This window comes from Puma concolor, chromosome B4 (genome assembly GCF_028749965.1).
Source record: "Puma concolor isolate L17-30 chromosome B4, mPumCon1.1.hap2, whole genome shotgun sequence".
Taxonomy (NCBI): Eukaryota; Metazoa; Chordata; class Mammalia; order Carnivora; family Felidae; genus Puma; species Puma concolor.
Genome location: NC_141673.1, coordinates 31,570,903 through 31,592,957, shown reverse-complemented (window position 1 = coordinate 31,592,957; position 22,055 = coordinate 31,570,903). Strand labels below are relative to the sequence as shown.

The 22,055-nt window shown below is 35.5% G+C and overlaps 1 protein-coding gene and 1 pseudogene across 4 annotated transcripts in view; both read right to left on the bottom strand.

Annotated features, from left to right (window-relative positions):
* Positions 1-7,978: 7,978 nt before the first annotated feature.
* On the bottom strand, positions 7,979-10,571 carry LOC112863298 (ras-related C3 botulinum toxin substrate 1 pseudogene; annotated as a pseudogene).
* Positions 10,572-15,742: 5,171 nt separating this feature from the next.
* The window catches only part of KITLG (KIT ligand), an 86,598-nt gene continuing 80,285 nt past the window's right edge, over positions 15,743-22,055 (bottom strand). For 3 of the 4 annotated variants that reach the window (XM_086712690.1, XM_086712687.1, XM_086712689.1), the window contains one exon: positions 15,743-20,975. The gene's annotated coding sequence lies outside the window, so the exon portion shown is untranslated. The remainder of the gene's footprint in view (positions 20,976-22,055) is intronic. The other variant, XM_086712688.1, reaches the window with a different exon arrangement.

Here is a 22,055-nt window from a genome sequence, read left to right as displayed (position 1 = left end):
TTTCTTATGGGAAATTTCAAACATACAAAAAAAATTGAAAAAATAGACATGATAGAAGGAAAAATGAACACCCTTCTAAATATCTCCCAGGGATAACAATCAATATTAATTCATAAATACTCTTTTGTTTTATCTATCCTGTTTACCACCACTGAATTCTTCTAAGAAATTGTCACAATTTTCACCTGTAAGTATTTCAGCATATATCTCTAAAAGATAATCTTTTTTTTTTTTTAAATATGTCATGGACTGAATGTTTGTGTCCCCCCGCCCCATTCATATGTTGAAGCCCTAAATTCCAGTGTGATGGTATCTGATATGAGGCCTTTGGAAGGTATTTACGATTACATGAGGTCATGAGGGTGCACATTCATGATGGGATTAGTGCCCTTCTAACAAGACATACCAGGGAACTTGTTCTCTCTCTCTCCTCCCATGTAAACACAGAAAAGAGGACACATGGGCATAGAGCAACATGACAGCTGTCTGCAAGCCAAAAAGAGAGCCTTCTCCAGAGTCTCACCATATTGGTACACCAGTTTCAAACTTTCAGCATCCAGAAATGTGAAAAAATAAATTTGTATTGTTCAAGCCATCCAGCCTATGGTATTTTGTTATGGCAACATAAGACAAGGAATATAATATATACTAATAATACCATTATCACTCCACGAGGAAAAAAAAAAGACAACCCTAGAATCCATTTTCCAGCTTGAGTTTTACCTTCCTGAATTGCTTCAAAGACTTTTTCTCGTCAGATTGTGAACATTAGGACCCAAATATTAAAACGTATCTATAAAACAAACATATTCAGAGAAGTTTAGCTTCTTGCTTTTTCCTTCCAAAAGAGGCAGGAACTCCTGTCCCCATAGGCAATTAATTTGTCTTATGATTTAGCATTCCATATTTTAAATATGAGCAAAGACACACATACTTATATTCATAATACCTTCCCATTTAAAAAATTTTTTTTAATTTTTTACATTTATTTAGTTTTGAGAGAGAGAGAGAGAGAGAGAGAGACCGCACATGCACGAGCAGGGGAGGGGCAGAGAGACACAGAATCTGAAGCAGGCTCCAGGCTTTGAGCTGTCAGCACAGAGCCTGACATGGAGCTCGAACCCATGAACCATGAGATCATGACCTGAGCTGAAGTTGGACGCTCAACTGACTGAGCCACCCAGGCATCCCAATATCTTCCCATTTTTAAGATAAATAATAGCATATTTACATTTTCTTCTACAGCTTTTGATGTAATATATTTTTGTTACAGTTTTATTCTTAACATCAGAGTAATTTAAATGTATTTCTTCACATCTTTATTGACTTTGTTTCATATGTATTTATTTTTTTATTTAAATAGTTTTCATTTTTATATTGATGCATAATTGACATACAATGTTATATTAGTTTTAGGTGTGCAACATATTGATTTGGCAAGTCTGTATAATACTCACCGCTCATCACAAGAAATGTAGTCACTATCTGTCACCAAACAGCATTACTACAATATCATTTACTATATTCCCTATGTCGTACTTTTCATCTCTATGACTTATTTTATAACTGGAAGTTTGTGTCTCTTAATCCCCTTTATCTATTTCACCCATTCCAACCCACTTCCCCTCTGACAACCACCAGTTTATTCTCTACATTTAATAATCTGTTTTTTGTTTGTTTTGTTTTCACATTCCACATGAGTGAAATCATATAGTATTTGTCTTTCTCTGTCTGACTTATTTCACTTAAAATAATAGTCTCTAGGTCCATCCATGTTGTTGCAAATGGCAGGATCTTATTCTTTTTATGGCTAACATTGTTTTATATATACATTTCACATCTTATCCATTCATCTATTGATGGACATTTACTTCCTTATCTTGACTATTATAAGTAATGTTGCCATAAACAAAGGGGTGCAGATATCTTTTTGAACTAGTGTTTTCATTTTCTTTGAGTAGATTATTGGATTTACAGTAGTGGAATTATTGGGTCATATGGTATTTCTATATTTAATTTTTTTGAGGAACCTTCTATACTGTCTTCCACAGTGATTGCACCAATTTACATTCTCACCAATAGTGCAAAAGGACCCAAACATTAAAACATATCTATAAAACAAACATATTCAGAGATCCATATCCTCCACGTCCTCAAAAACACTTGTTATATATTGTCATTTTAATTCTAGACATTCTGACAGATGTGGTTTTGATTTGCATTTCCCTGACATATAGTGATGCTGAGCATCTTTTCATGTGTTTGTTGGCTAGCTGTATGTTTTCTTTGGTAAAATGTCTATGTAGGTCCTCTGCCGTTTTTAATTGTGTTATTTTTTGGTGTTGAGTTTGGTGTATAAGTTCTTTGTGTATTTCGGATATTAAGTTTTTATTGGATATATCATTTGCAAATAACTTCTCCCATTCAGTGGGTTGCCTTTTTGTTTTGTCAATGCTTTCCTTCACTGTTCAAAAGCTTTATATTTTGGTGTAGTCCCAATAGTTTATTTTTCCTTTTGTTTCATATGCCTGAGGAGACATATCCATAAATATGTTGCTAAGGCCAATGTCCAAGAGATTTCTGCCTGTGTCCTCTTTTAAGAGTTTTATGGTCTCAGTTCTCAAATTTAGGTATTTAATCCATTTTGAATTTATTTTTGTGTATTGTTTAAGAAAGCAGTCCAGTTTCATTCTTTTACATGTAGCTATCCAGTTTTCCCAGAACCATTTATTGCAAAGACTGTCTTGTCCCCATTGTATATTCTTTTTTTCTATTAAAAATTTTTTTTTAACATTTATTTATTTTTGACAGAGAGAGAGACAGAGTGCGAGCAAGGTAGGGACAGAGAGAGATGGAGACACAGAATGTGAAGCAAGCTTCAGGCTCTGAGCTGTCAGCACAGAACCCGATGTAGGGCTCAAACTCACAACCATGAGATCATGTACTGAGCCAAGGTTGGATGCTTAACTGACTGAGCCACCCAGGCACACGCCACCCCTCACCCTCCTGCCGACATTGTATATTCTTGCTTCTTTTGTCATAGATTAATTGACCTTGTAGGTGTGAGTTTATTTCTAGTCTCTCTATCCTGTTCCATTGATCTGTGTGTCTATTTTTTTGTGCCAGCACCATACTGTTTTGATGACTATAGATTTGTAGTTCATCTTGAAATCTCAAGATTGCTCTGGCTATTTGGGAGTCTTCTGTCGTTCAGTACAAATTTTAGGTTCATTTGTCCTACTTCTGTGAAAAATGCTATTGGTATTTTCATAGGGATTGCATTGAATGTGTAGATTACTTTGGGTATTATGGACATTTTAAGAATATTAGTTCTTCCAATCCATGAGTGTGGAATATCTTTTAATTTGTTTGTGTCATCTTCAATTTCTTTCATTGATGTTTTACAGTTTTCAGAGTGTATGTCTTTTACCACTTTGGTTAAATTTATTCCTAGGCACTTGATTCTTCTTGCTAGAATTGTAAATGGGGTTGTTATTTCTCTTTCATCTACTTTATTGTTGATGTATATAAATGCAACATATTTCTGTATATTTTGTATCCTGAAACTTTTTGCATTGGAACTTTTCAATTCTACTAGATTTATGGTGAAGTATTTAGGGTTTTACATATATATATATATATATATATATATATATATATATATATACACACACACACATATATATATACACACACACACACTACACATATATACATATACACATATATACACATGTATATATACTATATAGCCATGTATATAGTATATATACATATATGTATAGTATATATATAGTATATATGTATAGTATGTATAGTGTGTATATATGTATATAGTGTGTATATACATATATACACATATATATATATGTATATGTGTATATATATAGTATCATGTCAACTGCAAATAGTCACAGGTTTACTTCTTCCTTACCAATTTGGATGCTTTTTATTTCATTTTCTTCTCTGATTGCTGTAGCTAGGACTTCCTGTGTTGAATAAAAGTGGTGAGAATGGGCATCTTTGTCATGTGTCTGATCTTTGAGGATTTTTGAGGCAAAGCTTTCAGTTTGCACCATTGAGAATGTTAGCCATTGGTTTTTCCATATAAGTCCTTTATTAAGTTGAAGTATATTCCCTCTAAACTCACTTTGGTAAGAGTTTTTATCATGAATGGATATTGCATGAATTCCAAATGCTTTTTCTGCATCTCTTTAGGTGACCATATTACTTTTATGCTTCCTGTTGTTAATGTGATATATCATGATTGATTTGCAAATATTGAACTACACTTGTATCCCTGCAGTAAATCCCACTTGATTGTGGCAAATGATTTTTTTAAATTTGGTGGATTCAGTTTGCTAATACTTTGTTGAGGATGTTTGCAATTATGTTCGTTAGAAGTATTGGCCTGTAGTTCTTTTTTTTTTTTTTTTTACAGTGTCTTTGTTTGGTTTTGGCATCAGGGTAATTCTGGCCTTGTTGAATAAACGTGGAAGTTTTCCCTCCTTTTCTACTTTTTTGGAATAGTTTGAAAAGAATAGGCCTTAACTCTTCTTTAAATGTTTGGTAGAATTCATCTGTGAAGCCATCTGGACCTGCACTTTTGTTTGTTAGGAATATTGTGATTATCAATTCAGTTTCATTACTAATAACTCATCTATTCACATTTTTTTTATTTCTTCAGTTTTGGAAGACTATATGTTTGGAAGACTATTGATTCAGTTTTGGAAGACACTATGTTTCTAGGAATTTATCCATTTCTTCTATCCATTCTTCCAATTTTTAATATGATTTTTATAATCTCTTATAATTCTTTGCATTTTTGTGGTGTTGGTTGTTATTTCTTCTCCATTTCTGATTTTTTTAAAATATGAGTCTTCTCTTTTTTTCTTAATGAGTCTGACTAAAGATTTATGAGTTTTGTTTATCTTTTCAGAGAACCACCTTTTGGTTTCATCGATCATTCTATTGTCTTTTTAGTCTCTCATTTATTTCTGCTCTAATCTTTATTATTTCCTTCCTTCTACTAGCTTTGGGCTTTGTTCTTCTTTCTCTAGCTACATTAGATGTAAGGTTATGTTGTTTGAGATTTTTCTTGTTTCTTGATGTAGGCCTGTATCACTATACATTTCCCTTTAGAACTGTTTTTACTGTATCAGATTTTAGTCCACATATTTTCATTTTCATTTGTCTCTATGTATTTTTTTTATTTCTTTGTTGACTCATTGGTTTATAGTAGCATGTTACTTAGCCTCCACGTGTTTCAGTTTTTTCCACCTCTTTTTGTAATTGATTTTGAGTTTTATACCATTATGGTCAAAAAAGATACTTCATATGTTTTTAATCTTCTTAAATTTATCAAGACTTGTTTTGTGGCGACACATGTGATTTATCCTGGAAAATTTTCCATGTGCCCTTGAAAAGAATGCATATTCTGGGGCTTCTGGTTGGCTCAGTAGGTTAAGTGTCCAACTCTTGATTTCAGCTCAGGTTATGATCTCCTGGTTCATGAGATCGAGCCCCACGGTGGGCTCTGTGCTGACAGTGTGAAGGCTGCTTAGAATTCTCTCTCCCTCTCTCTCTTTCATCCCTCCCTCCCCTGCTTGCACATACACACACTTTCTCTCTCACAAAATAAATATTTTTTTAAAAGAAAAGAATTCGTATTCTGCTGTTTGGGGATGGAATGTTCTGTGTATATCTGTTAGGCCTATCTGGTCTAATACGTCATCAGAGCCACTGTTTCCTTGTTGATTTTCTGTGTGGATGATCTATTAATTAATATAAGTAGGGTGTTAAAGTCTCCTACTCTTATTATATCACTGTCAATTTATCCCATTATGTATGTTAATACTTGCTTCATATATTTAGGTGCTCCTGTGTTGAATGCATATTTATAATTGTTATAAACTTTTGTTGGATTGAACCATTTATTATGTAATGTCCTTCTTTGTCTCTTGTTATGGTCTTTGTTTTAAATTCTCTTTTGTCTGATGTAAGTGTTGCTAGCTCAGCTTCCTTTTTTTTTGCTCTGTTTATATGGTTAATATTTTTCCATCCTCTCACTTTTAGTCTATATGTGTCTTTAGGTCTAAACTGAGTCACTTGTTAGGTAGCATATAGATGGCTCTTGTTTTTGTTTTGTTTTGTTTTTTATCCATGCAGTCATCCTATATCGTTTGATTGGCTCATTTAGTCCATTTACATTTAAAGTAATTTTTTTATGATTCAAGGATTTATTAAGTTATACATGCAAAACATACTGCTAATTGCATTAGCAAAAGATCAATGTAAAAACACTCCACAAGTCTGAAACTGTCAATTTAAAAAATTTTGTTCTAGTGGTTGAAAGGCCCAACCTTATATTCTTGCTGGTGGGTAAACTGTACAGAACTTGGTTAGCAGCAGCAGGGGCTTACAGAGCCGCACAAACCCAAAAGAACTTAGGCAGAGCAACAGGAAGGTTGTGTGTGTCTGGGGGGTGGGGGCAGGGGAGTGAGGTGAGGAGGAGGGTCAGCATTAGTCAAGGTACAGTACTGGTGATCTGGTGAGACAATGATGTTAAGAAAGTTCATAGTTTAGGAATATCTAAAATATTTCAAAAACTATAAAGCTGCAACACGTGATTTTTTTTGCCTAATTACTAGAAAACTAAGGAAAACACTTATTAGCTTTGAATAAAGTAACAAGGGAACAGGAATGCACTTTTACTAATCTAAAAAATAATCTAATGCATTATCAGAAAGATTTTATAATACAAGGAGGCATATTGTTCATTAAGAGGGGGTTCTAAAATAAAAGCACTAAGTTAGCAACTATGGGAATGACCAGTTCAAAGATGAACTAAATGCCCGATTTTAGGAGGGATGGCAGGTCTAAGAAAAAAAATCTTAAAACACTTAGTGATGATACTGACCTCTCATCATTCACTGCATCTGACAGAAACTAACTTTTTAAGATTTTACTTGTGACACTTTCACTCAGTTTAATAATAATGCGCACAGTGTTGTGTAAATTAACCTCCATATTTTGTAAGAATATTGTCTTGTCCTCTGATGGCCTCCCGTGAAGCACACACCCGCCCCCGTGTGCCCACGACCACAGTGGAGACTTCATCACAGGGAAGGGAGTCAGAGGGTGGTTCCAAATCTCAGCCAAAGCTAATACACTAACTTAAAAAAACAAAAATCTCACTACAAAATAAAAAAGATTGATCCAGGGGCGCCTGGGTGGCGCAGTCGGTTGAGCGTCCGACTTCAGCCAGGTCACGATCTCGCGGTCCGTGAGTTCGAGCCCCGCGTCGGGCTCTGGGCTGATGGCTCAGAGCCTGGAGCCTGTTTCCGATTCTGTGTCTCCCTCTCTCTCTGCCCCTCCCCCGTTCATGCTCTGTCTCTCTCTGTCCCAAAAAGAAATAAACGTTGAAAAAAAAAATTAAAAAAAAAAAAAAAAAAAAAGATTGATCCAGAGAGCTGAGTCATTACCCTCGATCCATGAGGACACACAGCACGGTGTTGGGGGTGGACATGGGCTGTGCTAGGTGGCAATTTTCAGAAAGGAGCCTGTATGGCTCTCCTGTCAGACTAGTTAGCAGGTGTCTGCATTTCCGAACTTGAGAGGCTGCAGTCTCTTCTCAAAGACAAAGGTCTCAAACAGTTTAGTGCTTAAGGTTCGCAGCACAACAGTGCAACTTAGTTCACAAGGTATTTTAGCAACTCTTAATCTGAGCAAGAGTAAGGCCTTTTGAAAAATAAGGCTTTAAGAAAGCTTGCCATTTTAGGGATACATTTTAATGTGAAAATTTGAAGTCTTAAACTTTAAACAAATAAATCCTAAAAATTACTGATTTGTTCAAAATGGTTTTATGGAAAAACTAATCTGTAACAAAAACATGGCATTGAGTATGAAGGCTCCACCATATTTGAGCAAAGTGTACAAAGGTTCCGAGGGGGACAGGGCAGGAGATGGGCCCAGACATTTACAACAGCAGGCATTTTCTTTCCCTCCTCTTGACTGGAGGGGGCCAGAGAACTGCTCGACTAGCTTCATCAAACACTGTCTTGAGGCCTCTCTGCGTGACAGCCAGGCATTCTAGGTATTTTACAGCACCCATCTAACTTCGTTACGGCCAAACCCTGCTGGTAGGTGATGGGAGTCAGCTTCTTGTCTTTCAGTTGCCCAATCCTGTCTTTGTCATCCCTGAGGTCAAGTTTAGTTCCCACCAAGATGATGGGGGTGTTGGGACAGTGGTGTTGCACTTCAGGGTACCACTGTGCTCCAACATTTTCAAATGACACAGGACTCACAAAAGATAAAGCAAATTAAGAATACATCCGTTTGCTGATAGGATAAGGGACATAATCTGTCATAATCTTCTTGTCTAGCTGTATCCCATAAGCCCAGATTCACGGGTTTTCCATCCACCATAACATTGGCAGAATAGTTGTCAAAGACAGTGGGATATATTCTCCAGGAAATGCATTGCTTGTGTAACTGATCAGTAGGCACGTTTTACTACAGCTCTGTAGTGCACCACCACACGTTTGATGGCCTACATCTGGGCCTCTTGCTGGGCCTCAGCAGGCTTAGGGGAGGCAGGCAGGCAGGTGGGCGGGTGGCTGAGGGTGGTGGGGTGCCAGGGCTGCTGTCCATGCTGCCTCACCCTCTACCTACCGGAAGACAGAGCCCAGAAGTGGCCACCACCCAAAAGCTGGAGAAAACTCTAAAGTAATTATTGATGGGTGTGTACTTGGTGCCATTCTGTTAATTGTAGGTACTTTTTAAATTATAATTAACATACAGTGTTATATTAGTTTCAGATATGCAACATAATGTTTCAACAATTGTATACATAACACAGTGCTCATCACAATTAGTGTAGTCACCATCTGTCACCAAATAGTGTTATTATAATTTCATTGACTATATTCCCTATGCTGTACTTTTCATCCCTGTGACTTATTTATATTATAACTGAAAATTTCTACTTCTTAATGCCCATTCTTTTTGTTCTTCTCTGTTCTTTTTCTCTTGTTCTCTTCCTGTGTGGTTTGATGACCTTCTTTAGTGTTATGCTTGTATTCCTTTCTCTTTGTTTTTTGTGTATTATAGACTTTTGACTTGTGGTTACTATGGGGTTCAATTATAACCTGTTATGTGTATAGTAGTCTATATTGAGTTGATGGTCTCTTAACTTTGAGCACATCCAGAAGCACGAAAGTTTTACTCTCTACTTCACATTTTATGTATATGATGTCATATTTTACATCTTTTATTTTGTATATCCTTTGACTAATTTTTTGTAGATATAATTGATTTTACTGATGTTGTATTTTAACCTCCATACTGGCTTTATAAATGATTAATCTAGTACCTTTACTACAGGTTTGCTTTTACCCGTGAAATTTTTTCTGTTCATTATTTTCTTACTTCTAGTTACGACCTTCTCTTTCAATTTAGAGAATTCTCTTTAACATTTCTTGTAAGGCTAGTTTAGTAGTGATAAACTCCTTTAACTTATGTTTGTCTGAGAAACCCTTTTTCTCTTCTATGATGAATGATAATCTTGCTGGGTAGAATATTCTTTGTTATAGGTATTTTCTTTTCAGAACTTTGAATACCTTATGCCACTTCCTTCCGGCCCTCAAAGTTTCTGCTGAAAAATCAGTTGATACCCTTGTGAGATTTCCCTTCTATGAAACTGTTTTCTCTTGGTGCCTTTAAAATTCTCTCTTTATTATTACTTTTTGTCATTTTAATTATAATGTGTTTTGGTGTAGACATCTTTGGGTCCATATTTTTAGGGTCTCTCTGTGCTTGCTGGACCTGTGTGTCTGTTTCTTTCTGCAGATTAGGATGTTTTCAGCTATTATTTCTTTACGTAAGTTTTCTGCCTCCTCCTCTGTCTCTTCTCCTTCTGGGATACCTATAATGCAAATGTTATTACACTTGATCTCACAGAGTTCCCTTAACCTATTCTCATTTTTTTTATTCTTTTTTTTCCTTTTTGCTATTCAGCTTGGTTATTTGTCATTACCCTGTCATCCAGATTGCTAATATGTTTCTGCATTCTCTAATCCCCTGTTCAATTGGTGTACTTGTTATTTCAAGTTATTGAATTCTTCAGCTCTGAATGGCTCTTTTTTATATTTTCTGTTTATTGAAATTCTCACTGAGTTCATCCACTCTTAAGTCCAGTGACTATCTTTATGACCATTGTTTTGAATTCTTTATCAGGCATATTGCTTATCTCCACTTCATTTAGCTATAATTTTTGTCTTGTTCTTTCATTTGGGACATGTTCTTCTGCCTCCTCATTTTTTCTCTCTGTGCTTGTTTCTGTGTATTATGTAGGCCAGTTATGTCTTCTGGTCTTGAAAGTAGTGACCTTGCATAGAAGAGGTCCTGTAGCACAATGCCTTCTGGTCATCAGAACCAGGCACTCCAAGGGTGTCCCGTGTGGGCTGAATGCACCCTCCTCTTGTGACTGAGCTGTGATTGCCTTTGGCCCAGCTGGTTGCAAGGATCTGTGTTGCTTGCTGTGGGCACAATGGGCAGGGTTTCCTCCCCATACTATTAAGGACCTTCTTTGTGGCCCACTTGGGCTTATTGGTGAGCGGGGCAGGTACTCACCCTAGCTCTCTGCAATTAGCCTCTCTGTCACAGCAGCAGGTGCACCAAAGGGCAGGACACAGCTGCAGGACCTAGAGGTGCACTGGTATGTGGGGTTATCTGCCACCAGCCTCACCAGGGCATGAGCCACTTTGGTGTGGTGCCAGTCATGGCAGGAGCTGGTTTCTGGTTAGTCTGACCAGGGGTTTGGTTCGCAACTATGTCTCTATCTCTTCTACCCTTTTCTATGATTAGCAGTGAAAAGTCTGTTCTGCCAGTCTTCAGGTGGTTTTTCAGAGTTAGTCGTATGGATGCAGCTGTTATATTTGTATGTCCATGGGATGAGATGAGCTCAGGATCCTCTCACTCTGCCATCTTCTTAAAACTCCTAGGTCTTTAATAAATAAATACAATTACAGAAAGGGATCCTTTATATCCATTTTATATGTTTGAATTAGTTTATAATTTCTCAATTATTTTTATGAACGATTCCAAGACATCTTTCCAGACTGGAGTTAAATGTATGAGTTTTATCTTTTTTCTTCTAATGTTTTGTTTGTTTTTGTTTGTTTGTTTGTTTGGAGTCTTTAAAACTATGTTAGAAGTCATTACAAGTTCCAAGTCCTTAAAATGTCATTATGTCCCAACAGCCTTATGTTAGGAGACCATCTTGTTACACAAAAACTCTTTAGAAAGTTTTAAAATATGTTAAAAAATGCTTGAAGCTGCTCTATGAAAGACAATGTTAAGAGAATGAAAAGACAAGCCACAAACTAGCAAATATGTGTAGAACACATATCTGACAGAAGGTTTGCCTGTAAATATATACAAGAACCTTTTAAAATTCATCAGTAAGGAAACAAATAACCCAATTTAAAAATGGACAAAAGATTTGAAAAGACACCTCACCAAAGAAGATAAACAGATGGCAAATAAGCTCATGAAAAAATGCTCACCATCATTTGTCATTAGGGAACTGCAAATTAAAACAATGATGATAAACCAGTACTCATCTATTAGAATGGCTAAAATCCAACAGACTGACCATAACAATTGCTAGTGAGTATGTGGAGCAGCAGAACTTTATATTCATAGCTGCTAGGAATGCAGAATGGCACCGCCACTTTAGAAGACAGTTTTATGTTTTCTTACAAATCTACACATAGGTGTACCATACAGTCCAGAAATCATGCTCCTGGGCATTTACCCAACTGATTTGAAAACTTCTGTGTTCCAAAAACATGAACGTTTGTAGCAGCTTAATTCATAATCACCAAAACCTGGAAACAACCAAGATGTCCTTAATAGGTAAATAGATAAACAAAGGGTGACACATTCATACAAAGGGATATTATTCTATGATAAAAAGAAATGGGCTATCCAAGCCATGAAAGACATAGATGAGTATTAAATGCATATTTCTAGGTGAAAGAAACTAGTCTGAAAAGGCTACACATTATGTAATTTCAATTATATGATACTCTGGAAAACATAGAAACTGTAACAACAATAAAAAAAATTACTGGTTTCTAGAGGTACAGGGGAATGGAAGAGATTTTGAATAGGCAAAGCACAAGGGATTTTTTTAGGGCAATTAAACAATTCTGTATGTTCTATAATAGTGGATATACAACACTACACATTTGTTGAGACCAGTGTATTGAGAAGCCGAAAACATGTTATCTCACATACGGATTTTCTGGTTCTATAAACACAGCAATTTTATTAAATTCTATTTTATTTCCTCACCACTAAGAGAAAAAAAAGTGTATGGTTTTGTTTATAATTGTATACTCTGTATTACTGAGCATTTTGTGATTGGGGAAAGCTATTATTTTGACCAGGCATTAATGAAACCTTAGTCTTCCACTTACAGTTTTACATATCAGGAGACTGTGATGATTGTGAAAATTTCCCACAAACTGGATTCTGCCTCCATTCATTTCAAAACTCATTTCTCATCCATCACCTGCATACTTCTGGTGCCAGATCCATAAGACACATTCACTAAGGCATCATGATACAACCTCACATATACTTTTAGGTCATGGTGTCCTAGTAAATTGGCACAGTGTCCAGTGGGAGTGTTTCTGGAAGCCATTCCCACATGAGAGGTACTTTAATATCTTAAAGATAAATGCAAGTAGCTGCAAATTTTACAGAAATATATTACTATATGAATACATTGCTAGCTCCTCTCTATGACATATAGAGGGCCTGTATAAGTGAGGACCAGAAATCTGAATTTCTGTAGCTTCACAGAAAATCAGCCTCCAGGCATTAGGGGTCTTCTATTCTTTCAGTTTGCAGGTAAAATAGCAATCAAGATTATCGGCTAAAAGTGGGAATGAGGAATGTAGTGGGTGGTTTGGAAGAGAAAATAATGTATGAAATAGCTATGAGAATGGAAAAGCAATGGACTAGAGAAATAGAATTGTTGAGCAGCATTAAGACCCACTTGATGGGAAGGAATCTACAGAGAAATTAGTAGGCATGATGGCGTGTTGTACACCAGACGTGTTTAGCCATACGAGTGCAGACAGAGAGTGCATGGATAACTGGATTTGAGCAGGGTTGTCGTTTAACAAGCAAATATTAGGAAATGAGAGGGATTAAATAGAGGTATATGCAGGAGAGTGATTATTAATGCTGGATTGTGGATTTTAACCTGTATAAGGAGAGAAGAGAGGACATCAAGTTTGACAATTAGTGGAAAATGGTAGAATCGATAGATTGACAGGCCCACTGGATCAAAGAGAATAAACTGGAAAGATACAAAGTGGTGGTCAGAGATGGAATACATGGAATTGAAGCGATGAATGGATTGCAATTAATGGCAATGACAAAGGCTACAGGAAGACCATCAAACTAGGGGACTAGGATGGTGTTGAGGACTGGTTCATTAGGAGAAAAGTTCGAGGACCTGAAGGGACAGGATGTTGAAAGGATCATTTATGTGCATATCAAAATCCCAAGAATGAAGACAGGAGTACAAATGAGTGACAGTGAACCAGGTGCTAACACCATCAAGAAATGAGGCCGTAGAGCCTGGGAGTTATATATGGAAGGAACAGTGAGTGGCAGTGGAAAATCTAATGAGATTCAAATCTGGGAGGGAAGAGGGAGGAGAAAGTAGTACAGAAGCGGTAAGAACAGATAACTCACTTCTGGACTCTGTGATTGTTATGGAGGAAACACAGCCACCAAATGAGAGGGCTGAAGAGATAGATACATCCTCAGAAGACAGACTCATTTTAATTTTGAGTAAGATGAAGGAAAAGTTTTGAAAATACATTGGATTTTGCAAAGTATGGGCTTTGGAATTCCAAAGGGCACACATTATATTACAGTCTCAGTGTCCATCTATAATTTCCTGGCTATTGTAGCACAGTGAATAGAGGTCTATTGAATGTTACACATTCTTCTAATAAATGAAAAATGTAAGGCTACAGAATAGCATTATATACATATATATGTGTATACACACACACACACACACACACACACACACACACATATTCACATATATGTATATAGTTTGCTCAAGCCAAAAAGTTCTCAAAGTTAACACAAAGTAGTGGTGTTCATCTGTGTATGTGTGTGGGGGGGGGGGGATCTAAATACAATGAATGTTGAAGGGATACGTTTGCCTTTATTTTATAGCCTGCTGTAGTGCAATATTGAAATGTATAATGAGACAATTGAAATATGAATACTTACTCTAATATTAAGGAATTGTTCATTTTTCTTAAGTGTGGCAAGTATATCATGGGTTTTTTTTTTAATTTAGAAATACATATTTACAGATCAAATATTTTTGGGTATTGGCCTAAAAGTAATATGAAAGGGGGAGTGGATAAAGAGTATAGATAGACTTAGATACAAGATCATTCTGTAGTTGAGTAAAGTTGAACCTAGGCTATGGTTACATGGGGTTACATTACACTACTGTATTTTTATACATATTTCAAACTGTTCATAATAAAATGTTATAGAAAATAACTTATCAGACATTACAATAGGTATTATCTATTCAGTTAAAATTTTGTTTCATTACACACTTTATTAAATTTGGGGAACATAGTGTTATAAATATTCATGGTCCTACCCCTCACATTGTTTATGGCTTAAAAGTAAAAAACAATTAGCAACCTCCTCTCCTTCCCCAAAATTTTGAGATGGACCAAGGAGGGCCTTGTAAGCCATGTTAAGGCATTTGGGTTTTCCTTTGAAAATAATGAGAAACGATTTAAGTGTTCCAACCAGAGAAAAATATCAGATGTCTCCATATTATTTGTTCTAACTTGAGGAACTGATTGAAAAAGGGCTAGGTATGTGTGATCAGTTAGGAGGTTATTAAAATTGTCTAGGCTTACAGTGGTGAAATTGCAATACAAAGGCTGAACAGAAAAGGCAGAATAAGCAAAGAAGTTGAAAAGAAATGGTGGGTGAATAAATATTATGTCATAAAGCTAGGGTCTGAAAAGTCAAATACCGACCAGAGGTTAGCAGGATGAGGATTTATTGCCTAAACCACATTAGCCACCATGGTGTTTGATCTTGCCATTCCTCTTCTCAGAAAGACACAGTGGTTTCCCATGGCCCCTAAGAATGTCTACCCTCCTTGTTCTGACATTCAAGGTCATGCTCTCATCTCTCTGTGTATCTCTTTTTGCATTATATACTCTGGGTGCACTGATTTGATCTGATAGAATAAGAACTTGTATAGCTTCTTGCTTTGGAAGGTGCTGCTCAGACTGGGCCTAATTCTCCTCTGTCAAAATTTGTCTCACCCTTGTAAGTCTTAGCCCAAACACCCAACTCCTCCATAATCCCATGTAGTCTATATCCATTCCTCCTTTCTGCATGCTCTAAGGACATTAACTGGACCTCAGCTTTATACTTAGGTAATAACTTCAGTGTGGTTTTATAAATATTATAGTCGTTTTCAGATCTTCTCCCCAAGTTAGAAACCTCTTGAGGTCAAACAGTGTTATCTTCTTCGATTACCTTACCTATTTTAGTAACCGGTAAATACGTCCATATTATAACAAAATCTAGATTTTAGCTTATATGCTCAACCATTTTTTATATATGTGTGATAACCTTGATATCAAATGACAAGGCAAACTTATGAGAGTGCATAAAATTCTTTATTTAGAACAATAAAGTATATGTATATATATAATGTAATTTCAAATTCAAACCTGTATAAAAAAGGGTCAGGACATATACCTAGTTTAAAAAGTACACATATAGTATATACACATACACATCACATTTTACAACGTTTTTTATTTAATTACACTTCAGTCATAATAAACTAGAATAGTGTTGACATACATTTACATTACAATATGCAAACTCCAATCTATGAATGAACTAGCAATGTATCTATGCATCCATCTAAATGTTTGAATACTTTTCAAGTCCATCATTTTAAAAAATAGCGACAAATGGACACTATAATCACACATTAATCCTTAGAATATAGGATATTTTTATTGAAAAATTTTGAGCCTTATAGCTGAGAAATCAAGTAGTTGAAAATACTATGTTTTTAAAACAATTTTATTTTTAAAAACATCATAAGGATGTAGTTGGAGATGGCAGTTATAAATTTACAATGCTTAGGAAACATTTTAGGATTATGAATATCCACTTTAAATTATTTCTAAAACATCTTGTTAGGAAATAAAAGTACCATTACTTTATTTGTAACAAAGGCATTTCCAGACTTAATGAAAAGCAGCAAAACCATAATTTGTGCAATAAAATATCATAAATTAACTAGTTAGAATTTCAATGTTTATATTTTAATGCCAATTTTACAAAACAATACTGTTTCAAAGATAAGCTGGCTTACTTTAAAATTCTTATCCCACCTTCTAGTTTTAAAATGAAATTTATGGATGACCCCTTTCCAAATGGATTATAAATTATTTTTTGGCACTCAAAAACTTTAAGCATCTTACATTTCTGTTCTAAGCTTTTAATAAAATGACAGCATTTAAATGCTTAATTTGGTGCATTTCCAAATGTTGCACATATCTTATAGTATCTCTTCCTGACTAAAATGCACTCGTGGTTTTCATTCTTCAGAGGTGATCCAAAAATGTTTACTTAAGCAAAGGAAAAAGCCATCTCTTGTGTAAATGGTTACCCAATTCACCCTATAGGAGATTGAATTTTACTTTTACTAATGGATCCTATTTACATTACAAACAAGAATAGCAATGACTTTTTGTGTTCAAATTGCTTATTCACAGATCAGAATGGAATATCTCATATGGAATAGTTTCAGATCTATTTTGTTGTCTTTGTCAGTCAGATATCAATAGGTTTCACACCTAAGGTGTGACCTCCAACTTCACCATAAATAAAACATGGAGATCCAAAGAGAAGAGGTGACTTACCAATATCAGTTAACAGCAGAGAAGTTTCTCACAATTTTTTTCCAACATCTGCCTCATTATGCCAAACTGTCTTTTGAAACATTTCTAAGAATACGTGGGAAATGGCTAAAAGCCCCATATTGGAATTACATTTTGAAACCAAAACCTAGCTGCAGAAAAATATTGAGATATCCATGAATCATAAATCATGAATGGATTTTTCTGTTAATTTCAAACCTCAGTTGAATTAGAATACCAAAATATGCCACAAAGTTTCCCCGAAGTACTTTCATACTCAATTAAATGTGTTAATTCTTACTAAAAGCAAACACTACATTAAAAAACACGTTTTCATTCTTCATATACTTCTTTTTAAAGAGAATAGGGTACTTATTCTATTATCATATTGAAAAAAACTGAAATTTGTCTCTGACTCATTAAAAAATGGCAGTGTGGTAAGCGCGTTAGATTATAATACAAAATCCGGCAACACTTTGATATTACTGGGCAGGCACCATTTATCACAGAGCCAGTTTCTTTATAGACTTGTGTTCTACCAAAGAGGTGCAAAGCTTTTAGTATAATTTAGAATCTGCAGACTTCTGAGATCATTTTAAAAGGCAATTTTGGAACATTACAAAAGATATCAGATACATGGCACCAATTTAAAAGGTGATTTCATGATTGATAATATCAGTTGTGAGTTTTCCATGATTTCTGAAGGATATTCAGCACACATATCAGATAAAATAAAGCAAATGTGTGTGTGTGTGTGTGTGTATATGTGTGTACACACACACATTCATCTCAAAGCAGATATGACATATAATTCTCAAGCAGCCAGCATCCAAAATCATGTTCAGCCTTTTTCTACTGTTCATGCATTTTATTGAACTTTAGTGTTTTAAAAATTGGTAATTCACGTAACTCTCAATGAACTAATACATTTAATTAGGTAGAATATATCACCCCTTGCCTATGATGCCAGATTTCATAACTTGCTGAATTTGTTATTTAACTCTATTGATTAGGACCATGTCCTTGAGTGTTAAAACCCAGCTCCTGCCTTTGAGAATAAAAGTGCATTTATTGTACTCTCAAGTTCATTAAACAGAATTTTCTCATGGCTAAGAAAATCAAAACCATTGGTGAAATAAACTATTAAATTGAGAAGTATCAATCTTCTCAATCTACACCTGACCTACACACATAACTCATACTAACTTATATCTAGTTTCTTCAAAAAAATCAAAGCCACACACTGAGAGTCAGGTCCTTTCAGCAATTAAACTGATCGCTGGTTTTATTTCTAAACGTTTGATCCATGGGATATTTAAGGGCCTAAGTCAATGCAGCTTCCCAAAACACCTGGGTTGTATCTTAGAGAAATGACTACCATCTGAGGAAGCCCAGCACTTTAGAGAAGGAAGGGATCGTAGAAATCATCTGGGCTTTTTGGTACAAAAAAGCGCAAAAGCCGCTTCACTGGAGTTGTATTTGGATCCTCTTTTAACATGAAGTCCAACTATACTAGAAATTCTTGGACTTTTGAAATAAAGGAAAGCTAGCAGTTTTTCATGCCCTTTTGCATCACTACATTGAAAATGATCATCTGAGGGGGTAGAACATGACAATAATGTTATAACAAGAATTAAGTTATAATAGAAAGCTTTGGATCCCTTCATCTGTATGTTCATGATCTACTGAAAGAATCTTAAACCACAAGAAACCATTTCTTTAGTCAGATGTTCGACTATTAAAAAAAAATGGCAAGGGAAATTCACAAAATGTCTTACAAGTTTTAGTTTAAAAGCATGATGTCCATCTTGAGAATTCTTACCAAATTCACTCTTAATACAACAAACGCTGTCACACATTTTAAACAGCAAACTGACATGCATAACTACATAAAGCTCGCTATTTTAAATTCATAAATATTAATATAGAGTGCCTGATTTTAAATAAATGGATCCCTTAAACTGATAATGGTGATTATATGAGAAATAGCTAAAATTTCCTGATTCCTTTCATTCTTATAAAAGCCAAGTAACCTAATTTTCAATACCCATATTACCATGTGGGTGTGGTTTTCTAATCTTAGATACTAAATATAATTTTTAGTTTCTCTCACGATGTAAATTGAAAATGAGACCTTCATACATTCAGCAATTTCTCTTAAGTCCCTTTACATAACTCTGTAATAGTTTTAGAATATAAACATTTCATAATATATTTTGCAAGCACAATTTATACACTCTATAAGTGGTAGGGGAAAGGGGTGCAAAATGTCCTCCTCAGTGACCGTGCTGTTCAGTGTTCGTGGCTTCTTTGGGCCATAACTCCTTTGGAGAGTCTCCTCTCTGCAAAGGCATCAATGTTTTTTTTAGGGGGTGGTTTTTTTTTTTTTTTTTTTTTTTACATTTTTATTCAACTTACTTAAACCAAAGCAAACCAAAACAAAAACAACCCAGTTCATCCATTTCTCCCAACCACCCCCATCCCTTGCAACTACCAATCTGTCCTTTGTATCTTTGAGCTTGGTATTTTTTTTTTACTTAAAAAATTTTTTTAGATTCCACATAGAAGAGTGATCATATGGTATTTCTCATTCTGACCTATTTCACTTAGCATAATGCCCTCAAGTTCCAGCCATGTTGTCACAAATGGCAAGATTTCATTTTTAGAGCGGAATCCACTGTATGTATAATACGTGTGTTATATACACACACACGTAACACATTTTCTTTATTCATCTATTGATGGACACTTACATTGTTTCCATATCTTGGCTATTATAAATAATAATGCAATGAACATGGGGCTTATACATCTTTTAGAATGTGTTTTCATTTTCCTCAAATACCCAGAAGTGGAACTGCTGGATAACATGGCAGTTCTATTTTAATTTTTTTGAGGAAACTCAAAATTTCCCATAGCGACTGCACCAATATACAGTCCCACCAACAGTGCACAGGGTTCCCTCTTAATTCTTATCTTTTTGATAACAGCCATTCTAACAGGTATGAGGGATATCTCATTGTGGTTTTGATTTGTATTGGTCTGGTGATTGATGGTGAGCATCTTTTCATGTACCTGTTGGCCATTTGCAGGTCTTTGGGAAAACATCTACTCAGATCTTCCCATTTTTAAGTTAGAGGTTTTTTTTTTTCTTTTTTTTTTTTTTTTTTTTTGCTATTATTGTAGGAGTTCTTGGTAGATTTAGCTATTAGCCCCTTATCAGATATATGACTTGCAATTATTTTCTCCCATTCAGGTTTTTTTTTTCCCATTTTATTGATGTCATCATTGTTCTAATACAATACTGACTCCCAAGCATGGATAGATCCAGCTAACCATGTCCATTTGTCTAGTGGGAGATAGGTTTATGTCAAGAAGAGACCAAGATCAGACCCAGACCACTAATTAGCAGCTACAAGGCTGACATGTTGCTTACTCCAATCATTTTGTTCCTACTGCTTTCTAAATGTAGACTGGCTGATGCTGTTGAGTTTTTGTTTTTAACATTTTTTTCTAGATTCATTTCAGAAAAATTATCCCCACTATACAGGATGAAATCTACTTGCAAAGACCAAGATTACTATGAACTGCAGGTTGTAACTGAAAATAAAGCTATGTGACTTTTCAGCAATTAGACACTTTTGGAGGCATGCAAAATGGTGCATGCAATCTGGGACACGTGCTTTCTCTCCCAACGTCAGTTGCAAGTTCTAAATGAGACCACCAGTCCCCCAGGTCTTTAAAATAGAGTCCTGCTCCATGCAAGGTCTTCTTTATAGATGATTAATTCAGTGCCAGTTTCACAGTAAAACACTTTGTTCCAATTTGTGAATCATCCATATAGAGTCATGGGTAGCAAGAACAGATAAAAATGCAGTCTGTTACTCCAGACAGAATATGAATTTGTTTAAAGCTGCTTCATTTATGAAGCAAACATGAACTGTTACCCGCCTAGAGAGGAAAGAAAAGAGAGAGATTATGGTGTATCTGCTTTCTGCCTTCTTTCCATTCTCAATAGCTGAATTCATAGGACTACAGAATGAGTAATATACTTAAAATACAAGCTTCACTTACACAAGCTACAAGAACTTGACAAATCTTTTCCTAGATGCAATGATTAGTCACTCTCCGTGACCTCCCTGGTAACATTTAACATTATCTGAATGATCTTACTCATTGTTTGACTCTCTCCTCTCATTAAAATGTAAGCTCCATGAGGACAGAGACCTTTGTCTATCTTTTTTACTGCTGTACTCCAACACCTAGAATAATACCTGGCAGAGGAAATATTCAGTAAATATTCCTGGAACATAAGGATGGATGAATGAATACCCAGTGGCCTTCACACCCATTTGCATACTATAGATTGTTTCCATTTGTGGTAAGAGGGTTATTTTGCAGCCTTGAATTTCTCTAACCAAGCTATGAAAAGGTAGTATATACATGGTGAGGGGAGAGGGTTTTTGAAAGACAAAGACAGTGTCTAGAGAGAAATGCAGTAGCATTAAGGAGACATCGGTGGAGAAGCTAGTAAGAGACCATCAACAAACAGCAGCCTTCTGGTCACTGAGCAATGCCAGTATCTTAACTTCTAAGCCATCACTTCTCCCAACTGAGGAAACAGCAGCAGCAAGAGGGCTTTCAATACTGTCAGCCAAGAAAAGGAAGAAATCCTGGCATCACATCCGGACAAAGTCTCTGGGGAGGTTCATTTGGCCTTAACATAACTTATACTTGTTGAAACATTAAAGCCAGACATTGTTTCAGTTCTTCAGAGCTGGTGCTAATCCACTGAGCTTTGGACTCAGCTTTTAGATTTTCAACTTTCACATTAAGTCTCTCTACTTATTTTTTTCAAAGATCGTATCTTCACAATATCTTCAATCACCACCCCTAAATAACCGTGTATGTTGCTTTTTCTTCCCTACTCAATACCCTTCGTCCTTATTTCCTGAATTCAAATATCTCAGTTTTTAAATATTTGACATCAACACAAAGATTATATATAAACTGCATAAAATTCCACAGTAT